Source organism: Hyperoodon ampullatus (genome assembly GCF_949752795.1).
Source record: "Hyperoodon ampullatus genome assembly, chromosome: 1".
NCBI lineage: Eukaryota > Metazoa > Chordata > Mammalia > Artiodactyla > Ziphiidae > Hyperoodon > Hyperoodon ampullatus.
In genome coordinates this window covers 67,286,833-67,303,237 of record NC_136914.1, presented here as the reverse complement: position 1 = coordinate 67,303,237, position 16,405 = coordinate 67,286,833, and positions in this window count along the sequence as shown.

Sequence of the window (16,405 nt, the reverse complement as noted above, 5' to 3'; positions counted from 1 at the left end):
CATTATACTCTTTCATGTCCATCTTTCTCTGATGTCCTCACCAGTGGGAAGCTGATGCTTGTGGTTGTCTACATAAGAACCACTCTCCCCTTTCTCCCTTGTGAATAAAACTTGATTTGGCTGAGGACTCCATACCTCAGGGAAGATGATGTTTGGGACACAACCTGATTGATCTAGACTAATGGGTCTCAAACTTCTGCTTGCTGCTCAGAAACATCTTGAGGGCTCCCTTCGACACAGGTTGCTGGCCAGTGCAGGGACCATGTTTTTAGAGCCACGTTCTAGAGAGATCACTCCAGTACAAGATGCAGGTAAAGTCTGAGAACCTCTGCTGCAGAAGATAATCAAATGGACAACAAACAGAAAAGCCCAGATTGGATGGTGTCGGTATGTCTTGACTAAAGTAAAAGCTCAGCCAAAGCCCTCCCACGTTTATAAATAAAACCCAACCCTCCCGATCAGGGCTTTCTTGGCCATAGCTTGTCTTCCAGCTCCAGCCCCACTCCTGGCATGAGTCTTCTCCCTGACCACGTGTAACCGTGATCTTTCATGGACTTATTCCTCTCCTAGCGCTCTTGGCCATGCAGTCCATTCAATCATCCTCCTCCCTCTCCTGTGAAGTCCTTAATGGACAAACCACCTACTGCAGGACGACGGTGTGTCTCCCTGCCTTGTACTCGGCTTCTGGAGGGCAAAAGCCTACCTCTTCTCCTGATAATCCAGTGCTCACCACTAGGCTGGCCCACAGTGAAGATTAGTTAAATGAATGAGGTTCCCCAGGCAAGACTAACATCTATCATCCATGTAGCCTTCACCCTGCTGAGCACAGAAGGCCCTATATAAACGATGGCTAAACAATAAGACATCTGAGAGGTCACTGCACACCTAATGCCATGCCAGGAAGCACAAAGCCAAGAGCTCCAATGCAAACATCAGATGAAACAATGTTTGATCCTGGCTCTGCGACCTTGAGCAAATTATCTAAGCTTGCTAAGCCTCACTGTCCTCATCTGTAAAACAGGAATATTATAGCACCAAAATTATTATTATTAAGAACATGAGTTGAGACACCTAAGGCACTAGGCACCATGCTTGGCACATTGCAGGGTTCCATTAATGCCAGCTCTCATTATTATCTTATGACAATCATTCAAATATTGCCACCAAACAGGTATACCAGCTTGATTAATGTTTGCTTCAGTGGCCTTGCTTCTAGGAGAGAATCCAGCACAGGATGCTAAGGGGCTCATATAACTTGGCCTAAGGCTATTAAAATGCCTGACATGGCCGATTGGACCTGAATTCACCAAGAAATTGTTATGTGCATCCAAATTTGTTCTAGGCAATCTCCACATGTGCTGGGGAGGAGAGGGCAACAAGTTGACAGAAATGAAGACACGGCTCTACAGGAACATCCTCTCCACCTAGCTGCCTGTTCGGCAAACTCTTTTCCATCCCCCAATATAATCCAGGTGTTCTTTGTCCTTGCGCCTGGAGTGGTCACCCAGCTTCGATGTCACCTCTGTCCCTCGTTCTTACTCCTACTCTGGCCTCATCCCCACTGTGCAATGCTTAGCTGTTGGCGTATGTGTCTTCAGCAGGAGTGTGGGAGTGCCTAGAGCCTAGCCCAATGCCTGACAAAAGTGGGGGCAAAGTTGGTGGTGTCCCTCCTTCTCTGGGGGGCCCTTCAGCTCTTTGAGGGAGGCTCTACTGAGCCATAAAACAACCCAGTGAGCTTTAAGTGGTGTGGTGCTTATGACAGCCTGGGCTCAAGGGCCCATCAATCCTGTCATCACACTCCGTGAACGACAGAGGAGGTCTGGGTGGTCAGAGGAGTCAGTCACAGGATGAATGGATTTATAGAGAAGGGGACAGGAGGACAGTCAGGAAGAGAGGACAGCCCAGAGTAGGAGGCAGGGGACCCAAGGGACATTGAGGGCCTCAGCCCTCTGCATCTGGTGAGGCTGCTCCAGGCTCTGTCCCAGCCCCAGGGCATTTGGGGCAGCTCATCCTGTGACTCCACTGTTGGTGGATGGGGCCCAAGTCCTACTTAAAATCACCATGGGAATTTGTTCACTCGATTTAAGCCCTGGCTCTGCCATCCACTAGCTGGGTAGCCTAGGGCAGTATTTTGCCATCTCTGATTGTCAGCTTCCTTATGATTTTGTCATACATCACTTGGTAGCAGTTAGTTATGTGGGCATATTAACTCTTCATCCTACAGGTATGGAAAGGGAAGGAGGGGCACAGAGGGCAGAAATACCAGGACCGAGTTTCTTATCCTGGCACATCATAGCAGTATACCCACCTGAGCTTTCCCGTAATCCTTTACATCCTATCTTTTCCTTTATTTCAATCTCTAATACTCGCGGGTTACCCAAAATGCCAGAAGCCAGCGCTGCCAGAAAAGCCAAGGAAAGGAAACAGAAAAACTGGCCATTTCTTCTTTCTTGTTAACTCAACAATCTCATGATCCATGGTCTGTGTTTTTAGAAGAGGGATCATAGAGGCCAATCCATGCCTCAGCGATCCTGATGTTTCTATCAAATGAGTCATTTGAAACAGGATCTTCAGTTTACTTGAGCAGAACCATGTCAGGGCTGCTCGAAATGAAAGGTGTCTAGGCTCTGTGTTTGGACGTGAACAAGTTTCATCACAGCAAAGGTATAAAGCTTGCATTTTAGCCTGGCGCTTCCTGCAGACTCGAGCTTTCTGCTTGGTTGGAATCGACTTTCCTTATAAAGAAAAGAAACCTGCATATAACCAAGCTTAATAAGGAATGAATGAAGCCCAGGCCGGCTTCCACGGTGGTAAAGTAACACCACCCACAAGCCACAAAACCCCAGTCCGAGGGAGAAATGAGGCTGACTCTTTGCCAGTTGTGCCTTTTATTCTTTCCTTTCCTCCCTCCTTTCTTTCCCACACACCAGGGTGGTTAAAGACATGGTGTCATTTGTACAGATCAGGCTCTCTTCTTGTAAGTTTCCAGTTAAACATTCTTTTGTAGCTGACACCTATTAATAATTTAAAATGCCTGCTCTTTTGAACAATGATCAAAATTAAGCTATTACCCACAGGGGGATATTTACATACAGTTAGTCGGCAGCTGTTTAACAGCCTTTTCCACTCAAGATTTCTCGTGACCCTCACATATCATTTGTAAGCAGAAGAATATTTGGTTATTGTATGATTTTTTTCTTCCATGTATTTGATAAATGGCCACTGGGAATCACTTAGGAAGTAAATAAGGTAATTCTTTGTGATTTCTGCCGGCTGCTGAAGTTACGGGAGAAGGGCAATTACTTTTAGATCTCTCTACATGCAATTTACTAATAAGCTACAGAATGCAGAAACATGTAATTAGTAATTACTATAGTATGTAGTGGTGCGGTGCTTACCCAGTCAGTCTATGGGTCTATAATCTAGTGGCAGAAAATGAATCGCGCTTGGTACACTCAAGCAAGCCCGGCATATTTGGAGAGAGCTGTGATGATAAACTTAATGGCTGTTTATAGGCACTGTGGGGGGCACAGCAAGCATTGTTACATTCAGCTTCTTACCTGACCCCATGGCAAGGCTGATGTGCAATTGCCTCCTTGCCTCCACTTTTAATGACCGGCCAGATTCAAATAATGTTGAGGACCTGCCTAAGATTACAGGCCAGTGAGTGGTAGACCCAGGCCCAAATCCTGAGCTTCAAGCTTCAGGCTCATCCCTGTCAATCCCACCAGAGCATTGCCTAGTCATACTGCTGGAGGAGTGATGCCACCTCCCAGGGCTCGGATGCGGACAAGACTCAGGATCCCAAAGTGCATTTCATGACAGAGTTAGAGGTTCTGAGGAGAAGAATGAAGAAAAAGACATAAAACAAGTGTCTAGTTTTGAGGGGGGGAACACTGCACACTTGATGTCCATTACCTTATTATTGTGCCCATTTCACAGGAGAGAAAATTGAGACTCAATGGAGGGTCAGTTGAGGTTTATCAGGATCACTCAGTGTTAAGTGGCAGAGCTGGAGTGTGACCCTGGGTACGTCTGACCTCAAGGACAACAATCTCTCCCTCACACCGAGAAATTATTCTGATGGATGTGACTCCTTAGTTCAGCAAACTGAGTGTATCTGCATCAAACATCTCAAAATATTTAGGGCAAATGAGGGGAGCTCACAGATGCAGGATCTTAAAACTGATGACTATCACCCAGTAATCTCAATTTCAGAAACTTATCCTAAAAAAAAGACAATCTAAAAACTGCAGATAAGAGTTTATGCACAAATATATCCAACAAAGATGTTCTTTATAATAACAAAACCTGGGGAAAGAATTCAAACACCCAATAACACAATAATAGAGAAGGAAGCATGGTTATAGCCATATGATAGAATACTAGGCAACCATGAAAAATAATATTAATGAAGATTTTTTAATAACATAGGAAAAGCCTTAAAACCCAATTGAGAGTGAGGCAAAATACAAAATGATGTATAAGGTAAGAACTCATGTAGGTAAAATAATATTTATGGAAACAGAGATATAGACCAAAATTGTGTGTGGGAAGTTAAGGGGTGACTTTATTTTTTATTAAATAACAGCTTAATTGAGATATAATTCACATACCAAAAAAATTCCCCCTTTTAAATGTGTAATATTTATGGGTATTAGTGTATTCACAGAGTTGTACAACCATTACCATTGTTTACTTTTAGAAAAATTTCATTACCCATACCCATTAACTGTACCCCCATTACTCCCACCCTCCCAAGCCCCTGCCAGAGACCAATACATTTTCTGTCTCTATAAATTTGCCAATTCTGGACATTTCATATATAAATGGAATCATACAATATGGGATCATTTGTGACTACCTTCTTTCACTTAGCATAATGTTTTCAAGGTTCATTCATGCTGTAGCATTTATTGGTACTTCATTCCTTTTCAAGGCTGAATAATATTCCATTGTAGGCATATATCACATTTTGTTCATTTTTTTTTTTTTTTTTTTTGCGGTATGCGGGCCTCTCACTGTCGTGGCCTCTCCCATTGCGGAGCACAGGCTCCGGACGCGCAGGCTCAGCGGCCACGGCTCACGGGCCCAGCCGCTCCGCGGCACGCGGGATCCTCCCAGACCGGGGCACGAACCCGTGCCCCCTGCATCGGCAAGCGAACTCTCAACCACTGCGCCACCAGGGAAGCCCCTGTTCATTCTTAACTTGATAGACATTTGGATTGTTTCCATGTTTTGGCTATTATGACTTTTGCTGATATAAACAGCGATATAAAATATGTTTTCAATTCTCTTGCGTATGTACTGAGAAATGGAATGGCTTGTAACTCCATGCTTAACATTTTGAGGAACTGCCAAACTGTTTTCCAAGGTGGCCGCACCATTCTACATTCCCACCAGCACCACCAGCAATGACTGAAGGTTCTAACTTTTCCACATCACTGCAAATGCATGTTGTTATCTGTTGTTTTAATTTTAACCATACTAGGGGGTGTAAAGAAGTATATCCTTATGGTTTTGATTTATATTTCCTAATGACTAGCCATGTTGATCATCTTTTAATGTGTTTATGTCTTCTTTGTCTATTGAATGTCTATTGAAATTCTTTGCCAATTTTTAAATTGAGCTCTTGGTCATTTTGTTATTGAGTTGTAAGAGTTCTTTATATATTCTGGATACTAGTCCCCTATAAGTATATGATTTGCAAATACTTTCTCCCATTCGATAGGTTGTCTTCTCACTTTCTTGATGAAATTGTTGACAAAACAAAAATTTTGAATTTTAAGGAAGTCCAAATTCTGTATATTTTCTTTCGTCATCTGCACCTAATCCAAGGTCATGCAGATTTACTTGTATGTTTTCTTCTAAGAGTTTAACAGTTTTAGATCTTGCATTTAGAGCTATAGTCCATTTGTATATGTTGTGAGGTAAAAGTCCAACTTCATTCTTTTGCATGTGGATATCAGTTGTCCTAGAACCCTTTGTTGAAACAACTCTTCTTTCCCTATTGAATTGTCTTGACACACTTGTCAAAAATCAATTACCTATAACTGTAGGAATTTTATTTCTGGACTCTTGATTCTATCCTACTTATCTACATGTCTGTCCTTATGCCAGGACCATGCTGTCTTGATCACTACAGCTTTGTAATTGAAGTTTTGAAACTGGGAAGCAAGAGTTCTTCAACTTTGTTCTTCTTTTTAAAGATCATTTTGGCTATTTTGAGATCCTTGCAACTCCATATGAACTTTAGAATTGGCTTGTCAATTTCTACAGAAAAAAAATAACTGGGATTTTAATAGGGATTGTGTTGAATCTGTAGATCTGTTCACAGGGGTTGCCTCCCCATTGACAAAATGATGGCTGTGACCACTTCAAGTGCTATGGCTTATTCCGAGCTGTAAGTGAATGCATCTTTTCCTGGCAAGAGAAGTGCAGCTCCATGGAATTAAGGCAGGCTGGGAAATTACATATACACGGAGACGGCCTATTAGAGCAAGGCAGCTGCTCCCCGGAGGCCAGTTCTCGGCCACTCCATACACCATGCAGCTTCTATTACTTAGGCCAGAAAGGCTTTAAATACCTCTGGGCACCCCTCCCCTATTTCCTGTGGAATACTATTTCACAGTCTAATAGATCTTCCTATGGGGAATTTCTCCTGTTACTTAGCCCACATTTCCTTTTTCGTTTTCGTCCATTGCCTCCTCAGGACCGTGCCACTGCAGACGGATTTGCCTACTTGGGATTCCCATGTTTCACAGCCTCAGAGCCCATATTCTTTCCCTGTTGCTGGGTAAACTCTAGGTTTTACAGACGAGGGTTCAGGAAGGAGGTCCCTAGTGAGGGCTGACACCAGGCCCCCTCGAAGCCAAGAGCAACCACGGCCAGTTCAAGGACACCAAGGAATGAAGGTCCTCCTCGTCAAGAACTGGGGAAGCCCTTGCTGCAGTCTGGGGAAGGATGGCTCACTTCTCTGGGCTCCCTCTTCTCTTGTATGGAGCTGGGACTCTACTTCCCCTTCCAAAAGGATGGGGTAGGGCTTCCCTGGTGGCGCAGTGGTTGAGAGTCCGCCTGCTGATGCAGGGGACATGGGATCGTGCCCCGGTCCGGGAAGATCCCACATGCCGCGGAGCAGCTGGGCCCGTGAGCCATGGCCGCTGAGCCTGCGCGTCCGGAGCCTGTGCTCCGCAACGGGAGAGGCCACAGCAGTGAGAGGCCCGCGTACCGCAAAAAAAAAAAAAAAAAAAGGATGGGGCATTGGGAGCCAGCCAAGTGCCTGCTTGGTAAGCTCACAGGAGAGCTGGCCCCCGGGGCCACAGGGGCTCACTCGTCACTCTGGAGGAAGAATAGAGGGATTCTGGAGGCTCAGATGAGAGAGAGAAGCCGGAAAGAACAAGGACTTGGAACCAGCTTTGTGTACTCAGGGTCTGTGTCACTGCTTTGCTTGCATTATCTATTTGATCTTGAACCAGCCTACCCAGGCTGGGGGTCCTAACAGGAAGACTGCGGTGCAAGAGGTGAAGTCATCAGCCTGAGCCAGGCAGCAAGCAAGGCAACAGGGTGGGTGCTCAGACACACACTGGTTTTCCTCTGAAACCCACGCTCTTTCTGATGCATAGCTGGGCCTCAGTTTCCTCATCTATGGGATGGAGCTAATGCTGTACCACAGGGCAGCTGAGAGAGCCGAGTGGGAGAATCTCTAGGTGAAAGAATCAGGCTCAATAAATGTTATATTACTTCCTGCCTTTCTCCCCCTGGATGGCTGATCAGGACCATTTCTCCAAGTAATTTAGCAAGGCGAGTGTCTGCGGTCCCTCTCTTCCCAGACTCCTGCCCTGCACTGATAAGTTTTATTAGCAAAGAGGGAAGGGATTTTCTACGACCAAATTTCTTCTGGGCTCTCCAGGAGAAATTGATGAAGCTGCCCGACTCCTTGGATGGCATTTCATCCTGATGGGACTGCTTGGCCTGTGCAGGGACTGTGCGATACAGAAACCTTTCTAGCCCAGGGAGGGAAGGCTGGGCAATGTTATTCTTCTGAAGGGGAAAATCATCATTTGGCTTCTTGGGTTTATGTACCCAGGGTGCCAGGGAAGCAGCTGGAATTTGCTTGGAAACCACAGTGCTGTCTGCTTGGTCCTCAATAGGTGACTGGGGACAGGACTGCGTTTGACAGTCTGTCACTTGCCTTTCTGTTCTGCATAATAAAAACCAGTTCTTGGGGCATCTCATTGGCTCTGCTGAGATTCACATTGTTTGGTTCCCTGTAAAGGTGTGTGTGTGTGTATGTGTGCATGCACACTTATGTGTCTCTGTGTATGAATGTGTATATGTATGTGGAGTATATGTATGTGCCTGTGTGTATGAGGGTGTGAGTGTATTTATGTGTATGAATATGTATTTATGTGTGTGTAGGGGACATATGTACATGTCTGTGTGTGTAAATGGATGGGTACAAGTGTGTGAATATGGTATGTTTTTGGCACAAGTGTGTGTATGTCAGTGCATTTATCTGAATGTGTTTATGTGTGTGTGTATGTGTTTGTTTCTGTTTCCATAGGGTACTCAGTAGGGGTTCCAGAGACATCCTGAGGCATTAAAGCTTCAGGAGATGCAGAGACACATTTGCAGATGTCCCGTCAACCAGAGACCTCAACCTACTTGAGAAGCAGTGGAGAGCAAGGGAGGGTCCACCCAAACCGAGTCCTGGGTCTGCCTCGTGCAAGCTGGACATCTCAGGCAAGACCTCCTGTTCCCCGACCCCTGATGGCTACAAGGGTAACTCTTCCTCAACCTGCTCTGCCTGCCACTTCCTCTCAGAAGCCCTCTGGTTCTGACTCCCATTCCACGCCTGGGTTGAGCTCCTCTCTCTGAGCCTGCATTTATAGCAGGACTATAGATTTGATGCAGAATTGGCACAGGCTCTGTCTACACATCTGCTCCCCACTCTGGGCTGCAGAGTTGTTCCTGCTCTGTATCCCAGGGTGTAGGACTCTAAGGCACCTCTTTAAAGCACAATAAATGATGTGGAATGAGTAAATGAATGAACAAATGTTCTGGGTGTCTTGGTGTTCTTTCTCATGTGTAAATTGTGGGTAAAAATACTTTACATGGTTCCTAGGATGAGTACGTGAGATAAACTATATGAAAGCATGCTTTAAAGTGTTAAGAGTTAACACAGCAATGCAGCCCTTTGGGGTCTGGGGCACCCCAACAGTTGAACGGGACAGCAGGCAGCAGGCATGGTAGAAGGAATGCAGCCTTTGGAGTCAGAAGGTCCTGATTCAAATTCTGGTTCTACCATTCAGCATCTGATCGACCCTGGGTGATGCACTTTGCTCTCGGCCTTCATGTCCTCAACTATAAAAGAGAGCCATTAGCACTTTCCTTATTGGTGTAAGGAACAACCTTTACAAAGTTCAGCACACACGGAAGCATCCAGTAAAAGTTGGTTAAACAGAAGAATGTGGGTGGGAACACGGGCATTGACAGAGTTGGTGTGTATTCAAAGAATTATCAGGAACCTCGAGTAGAGGGGAGCAGTATGTCCTAGAGAAGAGGGGGCTGGAGTGGGGCTTTGGAAAAGCAGGAGGGAAGGTATCTTGGGTGGCTGGGCCAGAATGAGCACATAAGTGGAAGGTGAAAGAGGCCATGTGAGTTTGGAGTTTGCATTAGTCTTTTATTTTTATTTATTTATTTTTTTTGCGGTACGTGGGCCTCTCACTGCTGTGGCCTCTCCCGTTGCAGAGCACAGCCTCTGGACGCGCAGGCTCAGCGGCCATGGCTCACGGGCCCAGCCGCTCCGCGGCATGTGGGATCTTCCCAGACTGGGGCACGAACCCGTGTCCCCTGCATTGGCAGGCAGACTCTCAACCACTGCACCACCAGGGAAGCCCCTGCATTAGTCTTCTAATGCTGTGTAACAAACTAACAGAAACTTAGTGGGTTAAGACAACATCCATTTGTTATCTCACACTGTAGGTCAGATGTCCACACACAATTTAACTGAGTTCTCTGCTCAGGGTCTCACAAAGCTGAAATCAAGGTGTCCACAGGGCTGTGTTCTCATCTGGAGGCTAGACTGGGGAAGGATTTGCTCCCTCAGGTTGTTGGAAGATTTTCCCTCTCATCTGGAGGCTAGACTGGGGAAGGATTTGCTCCCTCAGGTTGTTGGAAGATTTTCCCTTGCAATTCTGAAAATATGTTGCCATTTTCTTGCTGGATGGGGGTCTCCCTCAGCTCCTAGAAGCTGCCATTAGGTTCTAATCACATGCACCTTCTCATAACATAGCTTACTCCTTCCTTACTTCTTGCTCACTTCCTCTTCAGGAAGGGCCAAGTCCTTCTAGTAAGTGCTTTCACCTGATCAAGTCAGGCCTACCCAGGAATCTCCCTTTTGAGTAACCCAAAGTCAGCTGGGTTAAAACTTTATATCTGCAAAATACTGTCACCTTTGCCAAATGTAGCCTATGCATGAGAGTAAGATCTCATCATATTCACAGGTTCCACCCAGATGCAAAATAAGGAGATTATACAGGATCTGTGCACTGGGGGTGGGGGAGGTGGGCATCTTACAATTCTGCCCACCAGAGGGTTATCAAGCAGTCTTACTGGGCCATGCTATGAAGTTAGAATTCCATAAAGAAGCCACTTTGCTGTCTGTCCTATACCAATCCATAGCTGACAACACCAGTAGTGGAAGGGTGACCATATGTCCCCATTGGCTTAGACAGTCCTGGTTTATTCCTGTTTTTGGATGTTATTATTAACAGTACCTCCTTTCACTCTCAAAATTGACCCAGATTGGAGGAAAATGTTTATTGTCACTCAGGCTAAAGGAAGCAGCTCCTCTTTAGAGTCTTCCAGGCTCTTTTGGAAGAGGGTTGGAGGCATGTGAGTTGTCTTCATGGGCAACATGAGTGAATCTACTCAGCCATGGACAGACCTTAAAATGAGAAGGTAAAAGGGAAGGTAAACAGACTCTTTCTACCCTAGCACAGAGCTCGAATGTCAGTTCCCTGGGGGTGGCAGCTACATCTTCATCGCTGCATCCCCGATGTCTAGCAATGCTCTCATAGACCACATGGAACCTGTTAAATATTTGTTCAAAGGATGAGTGAATAAACCCTTGACTCAAGGGAAATTCAACTTTAATATCAAAGTCAACTTATCTCTTTGAAAATGCATTCCGACAAAGAATCCACTGCACCCAACAATTCTACCTGTCTGGCTGAACCTTCCTTTCATAAGACCCGGTGTCATGAGAATGAAATAATACACATTTTTAAGTAATGGCTAAGACCATCGATTTACACAAGTTCTCCAAGGCTGAGAGCAAATTAACCAATCAACGGCCACTTCGATCAACTCACAGGTGATGGCAAGAGAGGTCTGCATGGTGTTCTGAGTAACACACACGGGTGTGCTGGGTTTCTTCTGACTCAGAGGCTTTGTGATTTGTGTGACGTGGTACTGATGGAGCTGGCAGATCTGAAAACCCAACGGGGGAGCTTTTATATGGGATGAAATGATGAAGCTGATTACTCCCCTCACCTTTGCATCCTCACAGGTAGCCCTGATTGCTGGGTGACGCCAGCCAGGGCAGAGTTTCTCCCCTACTGAAAGGGGATGGCAGGGTGTCTGATGGCATTTGCCACAAAATCCCTCCTGATTAATCAGGCTGCTCCAATCTGTGAGTCAGAATTTCTCAAGGAGAGAAATCTGCCTTGAATAGAATTGTCCTGAACTCTGATGCCAATGCAGGTAAGCTCTTCAAAAAGCGGAGGCAGCTCTTGGGAAGCCAGGCTTCTTGGTGCTGAGACGCAAACTGTGGGAGAAGAAAATTGCTCACAAAAAAGATGAGAAAGAAAGGCTGAAGGATTGATACTTCCATTTCTCAGGGATTGGGAAAGCCACGGAAAGGCCACTGTATTTCTCTATTCAAAGTAATTTTATGGGGCTTCCCTGGTGGCGCAGTGGTTGAGAATCTGCCTGCTAATGCAGGGGACACGGGTTCGAGCCCTGGTCTGGGAGGATCCCACATGCTGCGGAGCAACTAGGCCCATGAGCCACAACTACTGAGCCTGTGCGTCTGGAGCCTGTGCTCCGCAACAAGAGAGGCCGCGATAGTCAGAGGCCCGCGCACGACGATGAAGAGTGGCCCCCGCTTGCCACAACTAGAGAAAGCCCTCGCACAGAAATGAAGACGCAACACAGCAAAAATAAATAAATTAATTTTTTTAAAAAGTAACCACTAAAAAAAAAAAAGTAATTTTATGTAGGGCAGATGCATAACTATTGGGGTCTTTTAGACTCAGGTTTGACACTATTTTTACCACTTAATACCTGCGTAACCTGGATGAGTTGTATGTTTTGAGCTTTGGTTTTCTTTTTTTTTTAATTGGAGTATAGTTGCTTTAAAATATTGTGTTAGTTTCTGCTGTACAGCAAAGTGAATCAGTTATACGTATACATATATCCCCTCTTTTTTAGATTTCCTTCCCATTTAGGTCACCAGGGATCACTGAGTTCCCTGTGCTATATAGTAGGTTCACATTAGTTATCTATTTTATACAAAGTATCTAATTTCTTAAAGGGGGAAAACAACAACTACCCCCAACCCCCAGGGTTTTGTAGAATAACATACTACAGAACAATGCCTGTATCTCCTAGTGGGCTTTCAATGAATGTTAGGGTCTTTTCCCATGGTTCAAACCAAAACAGCAGTAGCAAAAGGTATACGTAGTCTGACAAAGGCGATTAAATTTTTTTTTATAAATACATTTGCAGGAAAAGTCTTACAGAGGTATACAAATTAACTCACATTGAACACATTATTTTTACCAAAAATAATAGAATTACCAAAAAAATTCAGAAACCCAGGACATGTAGGGCTGCCCTGCCCATATGGACCAGTACTCTTCCAGCATCATGGCCATGGGCTCTCAGGTCTGTGTTTGCAAATATAAACGAGCCAGCCTGCAGTCTTTAGCAGGGCCAAAGTGGTGTGTAGTCAGTCAGCTTTTGCACTGGACAGCTATGCCTGGCCCCAAGGAGGAGGTGACAATCAGAATAGGTGCAGGTGTCTTAGCTGGGTTCCCAGTCTTCAGTTTGAAGGGTCTTCCCTACTGCTGCCTGGCCCCCCACTTCTTGACCAGTGGTTGTTCTCATCCATTTATGACCCTCTGCCTTCTCACCTTGAATTTACCCTTCCTTCCCTCTACTTGACCTTAGATATGCCCCTTAGATTACTGCTATCTCTGGTTCTTTTGGGAACTCTGCCCACTCCATTCGAGGAGACGAATCAAATAATCAAGGGCCTGTGTCTTTCTGGAAAAGAAGGATGCTGATTTTTTTCATTGCTCACAGGTCATCACCTTTTTCTTCAGAAGATGGATGAAGTAAAGATCCAGAACCAAGAGAATCTGGAGAGGCAGCAGGGTCTGTGAAAGGCCCTGGAATATTCACAGAGAAGCCACCCAGAAGCCTGCGAAGCAACTGAGTATTTTTTAATCAGTATTACTCTCTTCTAGGGGGGAAAAAGAGTCATTTGTAACCTGGCAACAGAGATCTGCCTGTTCGTCTTTCATGCCAAGCCGTAAACACAGCCTTCCCTCTGCTAAGCCTAATGATGCTAAAAGGCCAGTGACCAGGAGGAATTAGGGGAGCAGCATCAATGTCTATAGGCACTGGTGGTGTGAACAGGCCAGTAGGGAGTGACACAGAAAGTGGCACTGTGAACAATGGGCACTCAGTAGGAACCCAAAAGTTCATTGGAGACTCAAGGCTCCCTGAGCCTTTGTTTCCCCATCTGCAAAATGGGGTTGATAATCCATCTCTTAAGCTTACCAAGAGCCTTTAATGAGATTATAGCCCAAAGGCACCTACTCTTTCATTCAACAAATATTTGGGGGCCGCACGATGTGCCAGGCCCTGAGCCAGAAGCACAGCAGGTGCTTAACTGATCATTCTTTCCCTTCATCCAGATGGACTGCAGACCCTGCAGGAAGGAACTGGTACCATGACCCTATCTTCTTCTCTTCTGGGCTGTGCTGGAGGGAAATGATGTCGGGCATAGCTTTGGTGCCACCGCCCCAAGAACAAGTGTGGAGGGCAAGGTCTCTGTCTCTGGGGGTCACAGGGCCTGCGCTGCCAGGTGAAGGAGGCCTCCTCTGGGTGGCCCAGGCCTCCACTCTCAGCCTGCACAGTGAGAACCCTGGGCAAGCAGGCTTGTGGGCCAGCCACCAGGCAGCAATAAAGGCAGGGAAAACAGCTGCAAATTCCTTGAAAGTCAACCCTCAGCCAGCACTTCATCATCAGGTTAAGGTCAGAATGCAGGTTCAGAATGGAAAGTCCAAGCAAGTTCCAGGGCTTGAGGGCTTGAGGGTTTGAGGGCGGGGCCTGGTGGGGCAGAAGGAAGGGTAGCAAGGCTGCAGGGCAGAGAAAATTCAGCCCCACTCATAGGGTTTCTAAACAGCACTGGGGCCCAGTCTCTGAGCAGTGGATCACTGTGATCAGCACTTTCTACACATTATTTTATCCAATCCTCAATGAACCCATCTTACAGATAAGGAAACTGAGGATCATCTGGAGTCAATGCCTTGTGTGACATCACCTTAAGTGACAGAGATGTGATGAGAACGCAAATCGACCGACTCTCCATGCTACTCAAGACTGACCTGGACCACTGGGGAATATTTCATCACCACCTTAACAAAAACTGGACCCTGAGCCAAAACCCAGAGCAATCCATCTGTAGTAAAACTCACGGGGAACAGAATCAGCTCCCTTGTCACTCACCCCAAACACCTAATTCATCTGTGCAGACCAGGACCACCCCACATCTTTTATTACTTAACTGGAGCTTAAGTATGATTAAAGGTGCCGTGCTGGACTCAGAGGAGAAATCCATGGTCCCTGCTTTCCAAGGAGTACACATGTGCAAGAGACAGATGGGGGGCACAGAGAGAGAAGCATATGGGGGTAGGGCAGGGGGTGCCGAGCTCAGAACGAACCAGCTTCAGGTTGTAAACTGGAATGTTGTCACTAGCACGTTGAAACCCCCGTGGTCCCAGCTTTGTGTGCCAAGCTGGGCACCGGCATTTTTGTGGAAAGGAAATCACCAGCACGGGCTGCTCGCCAAACCTATCCTTCAAGGCGTACTTGGTCTCACGGAGGGCCACCCTCGGCCCTCATGCCCGGGCTGCCGCCTGGGGCTGCACAGCTTTCCTGTTCCCATCTCCCGCCGGAAGTGCTGGCCCTACCGCCGACTGGCAGTGGCTCTAGAACTGGAAATCCCAGGTGGATCCAGGATCTGCAGTCAGAAGACAAAACGTTCTCGGCGTTCCCTAGCAACCCAAGCTGCTGCAGCCTGCAGTTCCACAGCTGACGCCCTTCCATCCATTTGCACCGAGGCATTTGGTTTTTGGTGCTCCAGAACGCTTCCTAATGTTCCTTCAATGATCCACGAAGCCATTTGCTTATAAAATCTCCCTCCCTCCTCCTCCCGCCCCCACCCCGCCCTTCCACCAGCTTTTAGTGCAGTGAACCCTCTGCAGCAGACACAGTGAACAGGAGCCCCGGGTGGCTTGCTGAACAAAGCCCTTGTTCCAGAGTGGCAGCAGCATGGGGGTTACCCCCCTTTCGGTGATGCTGCCCGCTGTGGGCTGTGCTGGGGGGGTGGGCAGGAGGGGATGGAGGGGATTCAGAGACAGAAGCAAAACAAGCCCAGTTCCAGGCAGAGGTGGAGGGGGAGAGGACAGGGAGGGGGAAGAAGGGGTTGAGGGGATTAGAGGAGGAGGAATCGGGGTGCAGGAGGAGGGAGAGAAGAAGTGGAGGAGGGAAAGGAGGGGGAAGGAGGAGGGAGGAAGGGGAAGAGGGGGAGGAAGGAGAGGAGAGGCCACTTCGTTTATTTATTATGATGCTAGTTGCCGTGTCGGTCCATGCGTGGGGAGCAGCCTGTATTTTATGTTTTAATCCTCCAAGCTGTGTGTGTGGGCTGGGGATAATTACATTGAAAAATGTGTATAATATGCAGAAGGTTCTCTTTGTGGGGAACAGGAATGCTCCAGTGGAATATCTTCCTCATGGCAACCGACGCACTTTCCATAAGCCGCTCGGGAGATGCCAGTAATTGGGAGCACAGTGGAAGCCTGGGGCTGCTCCACCGCCCCAAGGCGGCCAAGTCCTCCTCTATTTTAGGGGAGGCCTTGGAATGGAGGAGAAAGGCCGGCATCCCTTCACCCCCGCCTGCCCGCCGGGCCCGCAGATGACAGGCGGGTTACAAATGGGAGCCTGATTGCTTTCTTGGTGCAGCCTTGGGGCTGCCGCTGAAGAACGCGGGAGGAAGATGACAGGCAGGCAGCTAAGAGACAGTGCTCACGGTCTGTGCACGGCACACACA